This window comes from Cyanistes caeruleus, chromosome 4, assembly GCF_971803275.1.
Source record: "Cyanistes caeruleus chromosome 4, bCyaCae1.hap1.1, whole genome shotgun sequence".
In the NCBI taxonomy this organism is placed as follows: domain Eukaryota; kingdom Metazoa; phylum Chordata; class Aves; order Passeriformes; family Paridae; genus Cyanistes; species Cyanistes caeruleus.
In genome coordinates, this window is record NC_141704.1 from 59,622,226 (window position 1) to 59,639,149 (window position 16,924).

General features: G+C 43.4%; 2 protein-coding genes across 3 annotated transcripts in view; one reads left to right on the top strand and one right to left on the bottom strand.

Moving 5' to 3' along the window:
* The window catches only part of ITPR2 (inositol 1,4,5-trisphosphate receptor type 2), a 259,828-nt gene extending 242,994 nt beyond the window's left edge, over positions 1-16,834 (bottom strand). Inside the window, exons 1-2 of one of the 2 annotated variants that reach the window (XM_086885021.1) lie at positions 16,606-16,834; positions 15,984-16,029 (exon numbers count right to left, since the gene is read on the bottom strand). The gene's annotated coding sequence lies outside the window, so the exon portion shown is untranslated. Of the gene's footprint in view, positions 1-15,983; positions 16,267-16,605 lie in introns of those variants that run through there. The other variant, XM_086885019.1, reaches the window with a different exon arrangement.
* Positions 1-16,924, top strand: part of LOC111930012 (uncharacterized) — a 34,499-nt gene that overhangs the window by 1,037 nt on the left and 16,538 nt on the right. The window contains exon 2 of the mRNA XM_086885025.1: positions 42-85. The gene's annotated coding sequence lies outside the window, so the exon portion shown is untranslated. The remainder of the gene's footprint in view (positions 1-41; positions 86-16,924) is intronic.

Sequence of the window (16,924 nt, forward strand, 5' to 3'; positions counted from 1 at the left end):
TTCTAAGAATCAAGCTATTTCTATTTGTTATGGTTTTTCAGGTGTAATTTACCTAACTGAGACAGCTCTCCTAATTATAAGCAAGGTCAGTATTGTTAACCACTGTATTTTAAAAAATGCTGTTTGGGATAAAAAGTGAAAAAAAAATAAGTAACTCAGGTCTAAGTGCCTGATCAAGTACTAATTCTGAAATTTTAAGAATATTAATCTAGTTGCAGGAGTGTGCAGACTGCTGGTTGTAACAAGCTGAGGGTTTCACACTTAGATTTAATCTCTCAGATCTATAACTTACAACTTTATTGCACTTCTGAACATAAATTGTTGAGATCAGAGATGATGCGTCTCCAAATTTTAAAAGAAAGGGTCTTACCATCTAGATGTATGTTATGCCATTCTAGAGGTCCCTCTTTTGCTCTTTTATGGTGAATATATTGGGTTTGCCACTTAATTTTGTACCCGCTGGGATACAAAGACACCAGCAAAGACCCCTCCCATGGAGACATGCTGAGAGAGTGGGATTTGTTGAGCCTGTGAAGGCTCTGGAGAAACCTTACAGCACCTCCCAGTACCAAAAGGTGGCTTATAAGAAAGCTAGAGAGTGACTTTTTACAAGGGCATGGAGTTACAGGAGAAGGAAGAAAGGCTTTAAACTGAAAAAGGGTGGGTTTAGATTGGATATGAGGAAGAAATTCTTCCCTGTGAGGGTGGTGAGGCCCTGACACAGGTTGCCCAGAGAAGCTGTGGCTGCCCCATCCCTAGCACTGTCCCAGGCCAGGCTGGATGGGGCTGTGAACAAGCTGGGATAGTGGCAGGTGGCCCTGCCCATGTCAGGGAGTTGGAATTGGATGATCTTTAAGATCCCTTCCAGCCCAATCCATCCTATGACTCTGTGTACACACATATACAGGCCCTAGATCTGCCACTGATCTACTCTGATTTGGCTTACCCAAATTCTTCCAGCTCAGTCTCCTGGAGTCACCACAGTTGTTAAATCCTTCTTGGAAAAGCTCTATGAAGATAACAGGTGCCAGAGCCCTCATTCAGGAACCAGCCCTTGCACAGGAAAACAAAATATGTGGCCCTTCAAACTGCCCCAAAGACTCACAGAAAACCCCAAAGCTGGGCTAATTTAAAACACACCAGAATTAGAAACTGAAAGTCCAAGCAGCACAAGGCACCAGAAGGCAGAGAAGCTCTGGCTGCCTGCCCACGTGCTGACTACGTGAAAAGCATTGACCCAGGGGCCCCCAGGAGCCACCGCACAGAGGGCTCAGGTGTTTTATTTCATGGAAAAGTGGTTCTGGACAGCTTGAGCTGAGCAGCAAAGGCTTTACAATGCATTGACAATATCCTTTGCCCTCCTGACCCTGTTTATCTCAGCCATTTTATACCAGGCTCTAATGGCCTAATTAAGATACTTTAGCTGGGGCAGTTTCACATTTCCCAGCAGTAAATGAAATCCTGGCATGCCTTAGATCAGTGGGAGTATTCCTGAGAATGAACTTCAGAACCTGGCCAAGCAGCAGGATTGTCTGTCCTTGGTGTGCCTGGGAGCAAAGCCCCACTTGGGACCATTCTGTCAGGAGGGGACAGCTCTGTTGCCTAAACACAGGTTACAGGTTATGTTTGAAATGCCCTTTGGTACCTGAGACATCCCTGTGCATTGCCAGCAGCGAGGCAGGACTGCTGTGTCCTTGACAGCTCTGCTTGCATGGGGAGAAAGGGGCCCACAGGTTTTGCCATTACAAGAAGGTTAATTCAGGTCACTTTAGAAAATATTTGGCATATGCTTGCCATGGCAAAGCTGGAAACTGATAGGAGTCCTACACTTGCTTCTTCCCTCCCCGCCCAGCCCTGCCACCTCCCCCCAAGGAAATCAAGGCACAAGCTGCACTCTCCTTCACTTCTAGGCTTGCTCATCTTGGCTCAGGCTGGATGGTGCCAGCAGCTGAACGCGGTTGCCAGCTCGCACCACTCCAGTGATATGCATGGACTGAACTGGAAATCTTAATCCAAGCAGAGAAAGCTGTTAACTAAAAATGAGTCTTGTGAAATCAGCAGTTTTGCAGAAAAAGTCATATCCCGAAGGCAGTCGAGTATTTAAGCTTCATTTTAAACAAAATGTTGCCATTGAAACACTCTGATAATCTCATTGAAGTTACCAGGTGACTTGTATGCTCAAAATAAACTAGCATTTACCCACTTTTGTAGACCAGGTCTTAAACTGGTAGAAAGATCACCCTGGAAAAGCAGACCTGAGGAACCCTAGCTCTTCTTGCAGTCAGGAAACATAAGTAGTGACAATCCTCTGGCATTTTTCACAAGCATTAACTCTCGTCTATTAAAAATAATGATTATGCCTCTCTGAGTGCTAGTTTTATGAAGATGGTATCTGGAAAAATTTAATTAAAATGAAAGAGATTTTGCCATAACAAGTCTACATAGGAAAAGATAAAACAGGGTCAGAGATTAAAATGGAACACTGCTTCATTTATCTGGAGCAGAAATACACCAAATTGGTTATTTGGATAAATATGGATATTTTTACTACAGTTTTAACCTTGTAATTACCTGCAGGGCAAAGGTGAGGCTGCTTAGTCAATAACTAACTGGGATATATTTTCCATCAGTTATCTCTGGTAATCTTTTGTTCCAAAGCTAGTTTTGCTGTGGAACAGGACCCAGATGCAGGCATCATCAGCTAGTTGACATCTAGCTGACAGATGCCCTGGTGCACATATTCCTCTGTACACTGTAAAAGTGAGGAAGTCTTCTTAACTCTCATTTCTAGTACATTACTTATTTTCAGAGAAGAAAATATTCAAGCAGTTTCTGCAGTGGTACTTTGACATTAAGTCTCTTTATAGAAGCATTTGACTGTATTTTAGTGCAGGGAAATTTTACCTGATGTCTAGGTCCTAGATTTTGATGTTCGTTCCAGTGCTGAGACACAGAGGAGAAGCAGCTTATCCACAGAGAGGTCAACACAAAAACCCCATTCCAGCACTGAGCACCCACCTTAGATGTGAAAATACACAATATTAGAAGGTCTTCAGACTCCAAAAACTCACCAAGTTAAATAGGCCGATGTCATCCTATTCCTGCTCTTTTTCCACCCCTTACATCTTAGGAAGATGTCTGAATTTCCTGCTCACCTTGCCTAAACAGGGGAGGCTCCTGACAGAAGCTGAGCTTTTTATGCATTTGAAAATTGTCTGATTGGAGAGGTTTTAGTCTCACACCTACACAGCCTCCCTGTTGAAGTTACAGATACATGGGCCACTCCAGGGAAGCAAACTGAACCAACCAGAGGCTTATACAACAGGCAGCATTGATGTTTGTTTTCTCAAGAGCAGAGGATAGTTCTTTCCAGCTGCAGGGGAAAAGGGGGAAGAGGAGAATGCCTCTAACTGTTTTAATACAATAGATGGAGATGGAAGCAAGCCAAAATCCAGTCAGGCACCTCAGAGCTTTAGCATGAAGCTATATGAAAGTCTGGACTCAAAGCTTTGGGTTTGTTTCGTATCTTTCTTATACACAAGTAAAAAAATAACAAAAAAAAAAAGAAAAAAGAAAAAAGAAAAAAATATAAATTCCCTACATTTCAATATTTAAAATCCAACTCTGATTTTAAAGCACATCTGTAGCTGGAGTATTTTTAAAAAACTTATCACGAGTAATGCACAATTAACATCTTACTTGAGGAAGGCCTTTTTTTTTCAAGGCACTCAATGAAGTTTCCCACAGCAGCTGAAGACACCCAGTACTTTGTGGATGTTCATATTTGAGCCAGCCGAGCTCTTCCCTGAGCACAATGGCATTTGAAAACTCTGGGATGTATAAAATCAGTGTGACTTGGCCCATGGGTTGGATCACAGAGCTCCAGAACAGCTCATTTTGACAGTACCCACACACAGGAATTGATTTACTGCTGGTAGAGCTTTGCTTTACCTATAGCAAACGTCAGAGCAGGAGCTGATTTCTTGAGAGATAGCCAGCTGTGGGGACTCATTTTGCCCTTTTTCTCCTTGTGAGACTTAGCTCTTTCTGATGCTGTTTCAAACAGCATGTTGGTGTGTTGGAGCCATACAAAATACCAAATATCTGGTTAAAAAAAAATTACACCAACAGAATACCCCTCGGGAAAAAGAGGCCTGATGGAGATAAATGTGATTTAGTAACATAATAAAGCAGTGAATCATGCAAAATAAGCGTCATTACTTGGTTGAGAATAATGAGAAAACCAGAATATGGAGCTTTCAGTGCTGGTTTACCTACTCCATTCAACCTGGCTTAGGCAGGAACAGGAAATTCCAGCTCAATTCCTAACACCTTGTCTTGTAAAGGATTTTCCCTTGGAGGGAAACACATTTTTTTTAATGTTAGAAAATGAACACCTCTTGCAGGCGACCTCTTGGGGGTTTCACTAGGAAATGGGTGTAAGATTTGTATCCTCACTGCCCAGGCACACTGGGTCACATCTTGGTGTGAATGAACAGACAGGACAGCTGTCTGACTTGCTCTTTGCTACACCTGAATTTACAAGAGCTAATGTACATGTTAATTCAAGTATTTAAATAATCACTGCCAAAGAAACAAACCTAGAAATAAAGAAAACTGAAGCTATTTGTGAATTAATACTTTAAGTAAGAGAGTATAGATTAAAGAGGAAGCTTGGCCACCCTTGTAGTTGTGGCACAACACAGCAGCTATGTAAATAAACTCCTGAGAGCAGCTCCAAGCCATTCCAGTGAAGATATTTCCCCTTGCCATACATTCGAGCCTCTCGGAAATCAGTTTCCAACTGTTCTACCACCAAAGCTGTCCATTCAAAGAGCCAAACACGAAAATCCAACCAAAGCAGAAAGCACAATGTGCCTTTCTCTGAAAAAAGGAAAAAAAAAAACAACGCAAACCAACCCCTGCAGAAAGGATGCTTTATTTAGAGGGTTCAGGAAGTTGAAGCGTTGCCTTCTATCAGCTCCCGACCGCAGAGCGAGCATCAGGAAGCACACGAAAATGAACTCACTATTCCTGCAGGGAGCAAGTGCCAGCGGCTACAGCGGGTTTGCTTCCAACCTTGCAGCCCTCACTGCCAGCCCCCACAGGCTTGTTAATCAGCCACTGTCTCCCGGGGCTGCTGTGCTGCTTTGCTGCTTCAAAATGAAGCCTTTCCCTAACAAATGGAGGAAGGGGCACATCCCTGGTTTGAATTTTCTCTTTTGCCAGCTGTCCTGAGACTTCAGAAACCTGAAAATGCAGGGGGAAAAGTGAATCATCAGAAAAGGGGGGAAAAAAGCCTGCTATAGAGGACAGTGACTGTAAAAAGCAATTGCGTTTTGAGTGCTGTTGTTAATACTGGCTGACCCGATGGCAGCAGTTACAATGTGGATACAGCATCAACAATATACAGCACTTATTTAAAATAAATGAATTTTAAACCATGCAAGCAATATTCCACGTGAAGTCAATAGTCAATATTGACGTGAAGTCAAAGTTGCCATTTTTTTCCAACTACAAAACTGAGAAAATTTTGCAAAAACTTCCACAGTAGAGTCTAAGAAAAGCAACAGTTCTAGTAAGAGGTCTAAAAAAAATGCAGCTGTATTTCCAAGCTGGATAAAGTGGCAATTGTTTAGCAGCTAACTAAAAAAGTGAAAAATATCTGTAATTGCTGTATGATTGCAGTTTAATTGCAGCCATGGAGCTTGTAAAGCATACCTGAGGAAAACCACCCTACCTTTCCTAATTTTATCATGCAAAGCCACAGGAAAGATGCTTCAAACCTGTGGAAGCTTTATGCTTCAGGGCTATTTAAAAAGCCTTGTGCTTTTGATGTTTTTTCTGATCAGCAATTTTTTATTTCCTTTCTGAAAAACTTTTGCAAATAAACAGAGCTCTATTTTTTTGCCAGAATTGTCTCCTTTCACCAGCATGCTGGCTATGTTTGGAGTGAATAAAGAGGGCTATGGACAGCTTTTTTCTTTTTTGGGGCATATTAAAAATTACTGGGGGGGAAATTGTGATCAGTTTTGGTCAAGCAGCTGCCACCAGGCCCATCCTTCATGGGCCACACTGGCATTTCTACTTTCTGGTCCAGGTTCAGGCAAGGAAACATCAGGAAAAACAGCTTTTTTTTTCAGGAGAGCCAGTCTTCCCTCATGAGAGCAGGGGCCACAGATCTTCACCTTAAGCCCATTTTAGCTTTCAGATGGGTAAAATAAACACCATTTTAGGGAGGCAAACAGAAGTCAACAGGCTTTGGGTAATTGGCACTGCATTTCCAGAGAAGTTGTTTAGGGAGTTGTGGAGTCATTAAAACACAGTTAAAGCCATTGCTCCTCTCCCTCTCCCCAAGAATTGGTGTTTCTCAGAAATGTGTTGGGAAGGGAAAATTAGAGATCAGGAATTCTATTGGTCACTGTGCCTTGAGATTTTTTTGGATGAGGTGGTCTAAGAAATCCTCTCTGACCGTCTCAAGCCTCCCGTGCCCTCACCTCTGATCGGTGTTGGCTCTTTCCAAGGTCATTTCTACTTTTACCTCTCCCAAATGCAGATTACTTTCCAGGACACTATGGAATTATTTAATTAGCACAGCCAAATGACTGGGCTGTGATTCCAAGTAGACAGAAAATATATTTGATGGCAAATATGGACCAAGATTTGAGGCTCACACCACCATTATTTCAAACTGATTTTATGCTGAGATGAAGGAAGTACCCTATATGGGAGATGTTCTCAAAGGATTTCTGTCATCTCAGCCCATCTGTGCCCAGGAAATGAGAGCCTGACTAAGAATAAGAAAGGAGAAACAATTTTGTTGGCTTTTTTATAAATTAATATGGAATTATGGACATCATCAAAACATTACAGCACATTTGGATTCCCCATAATGGAGTCTCTCTCTTCCTACCAGTCCAGAATGCAGAGGGCTGAAACAAAAATCTTATCTAAAAGTATGTTGAATGCTGAACTGCTAAATTTATCTGGAATTTAAAAAAAATCAAAACAACAACCAAAAAAACCCTGCATACTAATTACATGGAAATACCTGACTTGCTTTTTCATTTAGGAATGCCTTGTGTATTTTCCTCTGTCTCCTACCAGTATTTAACATTGTATTAAAGGTGTAAGACATGAGTCAGAAAAAAACTGCTTCATGTTCATGCCTTGTCCCTGAGAACTGGAGGGGTTTTGTTTGCATTTATTTTGTGAGTAGTTTTTAAATATGTTCCTCATTTGGGTGTCTTCCTTAGCCACAACAAAAGTTAGCAGAACAGCTGAATTCTGAAAAGCTGAGACATGCTATTTCATATCCTCTGGCATCATAAGATTTAAATAGATCCATGATGTAGATACTTGATGAAATAAATCCCTGTTTCAGTGGATTTCACCTAAATCGGTGAAATAACCTCCTGCTTGATGTTTTGCATCTCTGCAGCAGTGGAAGTTAGAAATATGAAATGCATTTAGGAGATTGGATTTTAACTAATCCATAGGCAACCACAAACGAAGTTCATTAAAAAAGCAGAACCGTCACCCACCATTTCTATTTTGTCAACCCAAAAAAGGAAAAGTTAGCAGTAGATTAATCATTTTACCAGTGAAATTTGTTTTTGCATAAAAAATACAGAAGAAATGCATATTGTTACCATGTCGAAACTGCTGGAGATGGCTAATAAACCCCAGCATTTAAAATGCACATGGATACATTCCACACTGCACTTGCTATTATCTCTTCAGTGATCTCCAGAGATATTAAAGTGCTAGTTGAAAACAGATGCATGACATAAAAGTGAAGCCTGCCCTCTGACATCAGCACAATTAGCACCTCTGTTTCACAACCAGGCTGGGAACTGCCACCTCTTCAGTGGCAGGGACATAAAAACAGCAACAGGAGACGTCCTGTCTGGTGCACACACATATTCAACAGCTGCAAGCACCAAGAACGGGTTCACGATGTGTTGGATTGGATCACATCAGGGCACACTGGATGGGCATTCACCCACAGGTTTATTAGAGAGATTATTAATGTGAAAATGAGGGTGTAAAGGCAAAAGGGGGAAAACATGCCAATTTCTATTAATTTTCTCTTAAGGTACAATTTGCTATCTGACATCTAGGAGAAAAACATACTTCCCGTGGCAACTAGAGGCTGTAGAAATCCCCTGGCAGCTGGCTAGTACAGCAAAAGAGGAACAGGCAAATGCTTCCACGAGGACACTGCTGAACCCCTCTCCAGGACAGGGAAGGGAGCAGAGGGTGTGGTTGGTCCTTGGTTGCATTTCTGCAACAGTGAAAAGCCCCAGCAAGGCACCATTCCTGCAGCATTCCCACACTGGGATGAGCCCACTCCTGCTCCCAGAACATGTTTCCAAGCTGTCATTTAATCATGCTCAGCTCTTCCTCCCCATCACTCCTGTATCTCCTGTTTTCAGTCTCTGCAGCAAGGCCACCCCATCCTTCCCTGGCAGGGACAGGTCATGTCTGGCTGCTGCTGCTTCCTGATGTTTTCATTCCTCCTTTCCAGCCCCTAGATCATGCACATGAGCTATGAACAGTGAGAACAGGGGATTTTGAAGGCCATGGAGATAAGCAGCCTTCCCCCAGCACCAAGAATCTTTCAGTGTATTTTGAAAGATAAAAGTTCCCTCTTGGCCAACTCAAACTGGTTTATCCCCCATTCCCACCATACGCAATTAATGAAACCACATTAATGAACATATCTTAACAACCCCCATGTGAGAAAGCAAACTATTGATCTGAGTAGGGTACAGCACAGGTGAGGAATGGAAGAACTGAGTGATCTGGGAAGATATTTATGAATTAAGCCACTAAGAAGCAGGCATATAGGAAGATCTATTTATTTTGTGACCCAGCTGAAGCACTTGCAGAGATCAATGAGATACTGACTCTTAGATTGCCTTTCTGCCTTTGAAAAATCTGAGAGGCTCCTCTCTGAATCTTAAATCTGAGAGGCTCCTCTCTGAATCTCAACTATTTGTGTAAAGAGACTTACATCATGTAATCCAAAGGCACAGTAGTGGTATCTTCAAGTCCCAAGCTAGTGCTTGAACCACCAGGCAATCCTGGCACTAGGAAATCTGATGGATTCCATACTTTAAATCCCAAGGATACAACAGGACAGGGACGGGGTGTTTGTTTTAAGCCCATCCCATAGAAAATGAGGATGCAGGCTTGACTGACAGGTGTAGTCCTCTACAGACAAATTTGAATAAACAGAGTTCTTACCACAGATGTTCCCCATCCAGCTGCCAGTATCTGCTCATCAAAACAACTGCTCAGAAACTCCACAGAACTGGAGGCAGAGAGCCCAGAGGGAGCAAACTAGGACAGGTCAGACACAGAATATTCCTCCAGGGTGAATACTCCTCCAGCAAGTTCTGCACATGGTGCAGAACCCCAGGAGGGACTGCTATGGTTTATTTTGTGTTACAAGTTTTCATTTCTATTTTCACAGCTAGCATGGAAGCATGATTCCTTTATTGATGCTTAAGTTGAGAGGGTTTATATTGCAAGGTGACAACCCCTACTGAAAGGTGTCATACACATGGCAGAGAGGGAACTTCACATGGGAGGTGCAGAACTTTGGGAAGGGCAGTGTTTGCTGCTTATTGGCAGGTATCCATCCCTCATCTCCCTCTAAAAGGTAACCACACATTACTCTACAGAGAAAGGAGGCTTGTTGCTTTCCTTCAGATGCCAAACTAGTAATTGGTATTTGTTCTTCACAGTGAATATTAATTCTTCTGCCACAGTGCCCTTGCCAGTCATGAGGACCTCAGCATGATGCACATCATGCACACCTCAGGCAGTAATTTCATCTTTACATGTGACCTCAGGTGAGGGCTGTGACAGAATAAGGAAAAACCAGCACACATATTGTTCAGCCCCTGAAGTGCAGAAAAATGTTTACCATTTTCAGTGGGCTTTTATCTAAGTTTCTCACCTGCACGTGGTGCCCACTGTTCTATCACAGACTCCCACGTCTGCACACACAGCCTCAGCTGCTGACAAACTCCACATCATCACACATCAGTTCACTGCTGCAACAAGGATGATCTGTATTCCCTGAACAAAATCTGTGAACTTGCTGCAAAATTCTTACAACCTGTTTCCAGAAAAGTACCCATGTACCACACAACACACAACAATGTTAACAGCAAAGAGATATCCACAAAAAATGAAAAGCAGGATTCAAATGAAAGGGAACACCCAACAAACAAAAGAGGCAGCTTATGTGTTTCTAAGAAAGTTAAAGATAAATGGACATAAACAGAGAACACAGGGAGCCATGCCCGGCTTGTTTGTGAGTGGAATTAACTGACTGTGTATTGCATAAATCTCAGAGTAAATGAGATACACCAGGGAGATCTTTCAAGCTCTTTACTAGTAGTAAATCAGCTACTTTTCATTATTTCCATATATGCTGTTACTGGAAGTGTATTCAGCTAATTTTTAAACAAAGTACTTTCTGTACCCAAATGGCAAACAAATACCTGATTAAATGGAGAGATAGCATACCCAGAAGATTTGCATCTATCTAACATCACCTCAAGTCATGTAATTATGCTTTGTAACACCACTGCAAAGGGCTTGAACTAAAATTTCCTAAAGACAGAGATAGTAATTGCCCCAACATGAGGTTCCTAATTCATTTTTAAGTATCACACACAATCCTCCCCTAGGGGTGTTGTGATGCCTGAAGGTCCCCCAGTCTCCAAAACAGGAGTAAGTCTAACTTTAGCCTTTTGCACAGTATTTTGTGTTTACTGATATGAAAGTGTTTTGTGCAGGGTTTCTTTTGCTCTTCCCTCACAAATCTGTGTGCATGAAACCAAGGGCAGAACCAGAGGCCACAAGCCATCCTTGCTTCACCTTCACAGTGAGATGCAGCAAACCCAGAGACAAATTGACAATCACACTCCTGTCACCCACTTTTCCATCACAGCCACCAGCTCCACAGCACAGCTTCTGGACCTTCAGAACCATGAAAATTCTACATCTACAAAGTGCCCACTTCTGTGCTTCCTCTCAGGAGCACTGGGGGTAAGACAACAGCTCCAAACCTGCAGGAAGATGATACCAGGCAGGATAGGTAAGCTGTGACTGCTCTGCAGCTAGCTTAAACATTACACTTATGGCACAGCTATTTGGGAGAGGGAAGCATTACTAGTCATGTCTTGGATTAGAGAAAGGGAAAAAGGGAAGTAAATATGACATGGAGTGGAAAATAATTTGGCTTGTGGCACTTATTTTACAGCATTTATTGATGATGGTTTAAAAAACATTTGCTTCTAACACCTGCACATCCTCTAAGATATGGCCTGTTAGGATGGTAAATAAGCCCTGTGGTAATTAAGTCTCCCCTGCTCCACCAAACACTTTGGGCACTATGTTTGAGGAGTTAGCTTCCAGCCTCTGCCTCAAATTTGCTGCCTCATCCATCCAAAACCACCTGGCCTCAAGCATGGGAGAAATCTTGAACTCCCAGCTGGAGAATATTCCTAATGTAGACAAAGTCCAAATAATTACATTCCTCATGCTCAATTACATTTATTTGCTACCTGCTCAACAGATGAGAATCCTACATACAAAGACATACATAGGAAACCTCTTGCAAAACAGATCCAAGGACTGCCTCAAAATAAAGCTCCTTCCTCCTTCCCAGCTCCCATTAACTGCTCTGTCTCTGACCAACCCAAAATTACACTGGCTAAGTTGTCTAGAAAGAGGAACCCTCTCCAAATCATGTTTGTCTTGGGGGGATGAGACAGATGATGTTTCTTCCAGCCTTTCCTCAAATCACTCCTGCCAGGGACCTCTACGGGGCTGCAGCCAGCTAAATCCTTGGAAGAGGGGGAAGGTCCTTTCCAGACTCCCTAACAGGATAGTCCCAGCACTCAGCAACAAAGTGGTGCAGGGGTTGTTAAGGGTTAGAACTTTTCTCCTATCAGAAGGAAAATAAGGAGCGAACCAGACAGAGGCTCTATTCCATGACATGAAACTAAAGTTGGTCCAGAGCTCATGATAAAACCAACTTCCATCAAAAAACAAAACAAGCAAGCAAACAAAAAGACCTCCACAAGAATAAAACCTACAATATTAACTGCACAAATGTTCTCCAGCAGTCTGCCACATCAGGATTGGCATGTGGATGCTGATGCTTGTACCTCTCTGATAATGCAGCTCAGAGGTGCAGAGTGAAGGCACAGAGAGGAACCACTCAGAGAACAAACCAAAGGCATGACAGGCAGCAAATCCACATGGCTCCTTCCCCCAAGAAACTGCCAAAGCTTATAGAATATCATGGGGAGAGCAGACACGCCTTATCCACCTCATGGATTCCCTAGACTGTCTAGAGGATTTGTCACTGCACACGTACCTGGTTCTCGTCTCTGCTCAAACACCCATCCCTGGCCACTGCCAGGGGAGAGGATTCTGAGCCAGGTGAATCACCAGGTGTCCTCATTCTTGCATTCCTGTCACTACAGAAGAAAATGGCTCAACTTTAGCTGGTTTTAATAATTCTGATCTTAGTTCCACTTAACTTGTTTATAAATTCTAAGTTTATAAGGCAAGCTACAACAACTTCGGCATGCAGCTTGCAAAGTGAGGATCACCACTACCATCAGCTTACCTAAGGAAAAGCCAACCAAATTGAAACACACACACACCATAGATAGATAGATAGATAGATAGATAGATAGATAGATAGATAGATAGATATAGATGTACACATGCATGGAGGGAGAGTCTTGTTGCTACTAATGGACAGAATTCTCTTTGGGATTTGTCCTCAGTTGCAGCTGAAGCCTAGGACGAAGCAGCCAGGCTCTGCAGTACTGTTGAACACTTTCATGCAGTGGAATTCAGACTGGTTTGTAACCTGCATGCCAAATTCCATTCTCCTTAATATCATGTCATCCTCTTGGTTTTCAGCTGGGTTATCTCTTTGCTTGAAACTAAAATTGAGAAAATAAAATAGTTGAGTCTTCTCTGTGGCTTATTAAAGGTGGTGTCCTATTCCAAGGGTTGGACCTGAGCAAACATTGGAGAATCTCATCATTTTCTGTTACACCACAAGGGAGAACTGAAGTGATGACAAGGGCTGTGGTCTGCCAGCTCCTGAAGCAAAGCTGCAGCCTGGGGAGAACCACCTGATGAATTTAGGCCATGTGTACTAAATGAATCTCTGAAAGCGCAGCAATCCCCATCACCACTCCCAGCAAATGTCTCAGACAAAACTTCCCTTCATGTTTGAGCTGGAATTTAGCTGGAGCAAAGAATGAATGAATATCATTTCTTGTTGTTTGAGTAGAGAAAGACACTGGTGATACCTGGCAGGTCAAGTATGCCTGTCCTGCCTCCTCCTGTGTCCCTGGTACAGGAACCAGCTGTAGAGACAAGATGTTTTGCTCAGATCATTCTCAGTAGACTCTCCTGTTTACCCTGTTGGAAACACCGGTATGTGGAGCGTGCACCTCTGTTTTACCCGCACTGGCAAAAACACACAGTGGAGATCAAGAGATTAAAGAGAAAGCTTTTTCAGCATTCTGGCTAGCTGCTCTGGAAACCCTAGGAATTTGGGAGCAAGGATGTGCATAGACAGGCCTGGAGCACTTCAAGCAGCTGTCGGCTTTGCCAGATCACCTCCTTCTTTCAGCTTCCTTCTTCCACCAAGCCAAGAGTGAGGACAAGACATCAGACTCCTTTAAAAAAGAAGAGATGAAATTAAAAGCAGTGTGGTTATCCCACCACAGAGCAGCCCCTCAACAAGCACAGCTCTTGAAAGCCAGTGCTGCAAATGGGAGATTGAAGGAATTGGGGTTTCTGACTTGAGTTAGGAGAGGCCCTTCCCTCACCCACCAGCAGGTTCTCCTCAAAGCTGTGAGCTGACACATCATTTTCAGCATCATTTCGTCCTGTGAGCCGTGCCTGGGTCAGCCTTCCCAGACTTCCCACACAGTCATTTGCAGACCTGCTCTACCTCCAGTTATCCACAGGGGATCATAGAGCCCCTGGTTTTGGGGTAGCACAGGTTTACAGTCCCCAGTACCCACCCAGCAGCAGTGGGTCTAGTGGAATTATTTAGGATTTATATAGAATCATAGAATAATTTACGTTGGAAGGGATTTTAAAGATCATCCAGTTCCAACCCCCTGCCATGGGCAGGGACACCTGCCACTATCCCAGGTTGCTCAGAGCCACATCCAACCTTGGACACCGCCAGGGATCCAGGGGCAGCCAGAGGTTCTATGGGCAACCCATGCCAGGGCCTCACCATCCCCACAGGGAACAATTTATTTCATGCCTGGATTCAAGGTGGAGATTCCTCTTGATTTTTCACATGCCTGTTGTGTGCTGGTGAGGCAGAGCTGCTGTGCTCACCCAGACTGTTGTGGGGCCAACAGTAATCCATATCAAGGAGACACAGATAGATTTATACAGACTCTTTCATTCAAAAATGCAGTCAACCAAACAAGCAAGACTCCAGCCCTTCTTCACCTGCCTGTACACAGGTGGGGGAAGGAAAGGGGATCACAGGAACTTTTGTAAAAGCACAAAGGGAATTCTTACAAGATGATTTCTGAAGCTCAAAAACTAGCTTGATCTTACAAGGTGTTTTGCTCCCTGGTATTACAGAATAGTTACAAAGAGAACACTCTTTTCTAGCTGAAGCCCAAGCTGCCTCTGGATAGAAGTCACAGTAGTACAGATGAGGACATGGCCTCTCCTGGACCACTGCAATGTTTAACTCTTCCAAACTGTCCATTTTTCCTGCACTTTCTGACTGTGTTTTCCATAGTCTCATCATTTGCCTGTTTTTCATCCTCTGTGACCACTGCAGTTTTCTTTCTCTACTCTCTGCTCCTGGGCTTGTTTCTGCCCAGGCAAAACCAGCAGCCAGGCTGTGGCAGATCAAAAGGTCTGAGCTGTCAGTATTCAAACCAGCTGCACAGCAGATAAAAGCAGTTTTCCCATGCTCTGCTCACTGCTCAGACAAGGAAAGGCCATTTTACCATGTAGCACTTCATTGCAAGAGCCCCTGACAACATGAACACCCCAGCAGAAAAATCTGACCCCTCTTACTACGCCAGCTTCACTCTCTTTCACCCTTCTCTAGTAAACCCCAGTTTGGAGACTCCAGTGCAATAAAAATTGCTGGAGAAAAGAAGTCTTCAAGCATAAATCCAGCACAAAGCCTACAGCAGCACCTTAAGCTCTCAAAACAAAGAGAGCTTACAGGTGTCAAATTCCCAAGGACAAATATTCATCTCACTTTAATTTTCTGAGATGTAATTTATCTACTGAAAACAGAGCTGGTTAATCCCTGTGTGTATCAGCTCTTAAAAAAAAAAAATAAAAAATTATTTTCCTCCTCCTTTTTATGAGAACAACCAATACCAAGGATTTCAGGTTCTGTTTTTTCACCCATGGTAAAAAACAAAACCTCAGATCTAAAGACCATGAAGCTTTAAGGGAAGGTATTTGGTTTCAAACATTGCATGTAAGGCAACTCTTAAAATCTTTCTGAGGAAGAACACCCAACACCAGTATTTTCCTTTCTTTGACACAGATAATCCCATGGAAACACAAATAAATACTTATTTTTCCCCTCTTTTCAAGAGAGATGCCTCACACAGGAATTTTTTACTGAAACTGAGGGGAGAAGGGGGTTTAAGCATATTCTCCTGGGTTGATACTACCTTGGTGACGCCAGGACTCGAGCCCCTTGCTGCTCCTGGCAAAACGAGCAGTTTGCAATAACTCTTCCTTGCTTGAGGCCAGGCTGGGCTGGGTTTTAGGGCTTGACCATGTCAGAAGAAAAATAAACTTTTATGTTGCTCTGGTCATCAAGTAAAATACTAAGGAGGTGTAGATTGACAAAATAATCATACTTTCAACAGAAATAAACCTTATCCACATGACACACTCATGAAATATTCGTAACCACCCACCTCCAAGGCCTCTCCACGGCCACTTAGGGCTTGCTGTGAAATTGTTCTGAGGGAGAGGACAAAAAAAAAAGAAGTTATCGGCAGGAATTCTGTTAATTGTCACCAAAAGGCTTTCGCTAGATCATTTCCTGTGCCCTGGATCCAGCTGGAAGCGCTCTCCTTTGGGAAGGCCGGCACACAATCACCCGGCCCTGCTGCTCACTGCCAGACAAATGGAGGAAACTGCAGCCTATCATAAATCTGTCAGTCATGAACCAAATGGGCATCATGAGGGCTGGGCTCCTCTTCCCCCCAATTATCACTTGGCAGGCACACAGAAACAGAGCTGGGAGATAAATGGCTTTTTTCAGAGGCCTGGTCCCACAGACTCGGCCTGGAACCACAGAACAGCCTGGGTTGGGAGGGACCTTAAAATTATCCAGCTCCACCCCCCTGCAATGGTCAGTGACACCTTTCACTATCCCAGGTTGCTCAGAACCCCATCCAGTCTGGCCTTGGACACTGCATGGATCCAGGGGAAGCCACAGCTTCTCTGGGCAACCTGTGCCAGGGCCTCAGCGCCCTCACAGGGAACAATTTCTTTCTTACATCTGGCCCAACTTTCACCTCTTTCCATTTGTACCCATTACTCCTTGTCCTGTCATTCCAGCTCTTGATGCAGAGTCCCTCTCCATCTTCCTTGTGGGCCACTTCAGATCCTGGAAGGTGCTGTGAGGTCTCCACACAACCTGAACAGCCCCAGCTTCTCTCAGACCGAAAGCTGGAGCGGTGAAAGAGGCCGATCCATTGAGGTGTGGGATCAGGGGAACCTCAGGAGACCTGCCCACAGTCCTGCTCTGCCACTGGTCTACAGGTGAGCTTAAAACATTTCTCCTTTAAAAAACAGCAATCACTCAACCAACCACCAAAAAAAACCCCAACCAAAACCCAAAAAACAAACA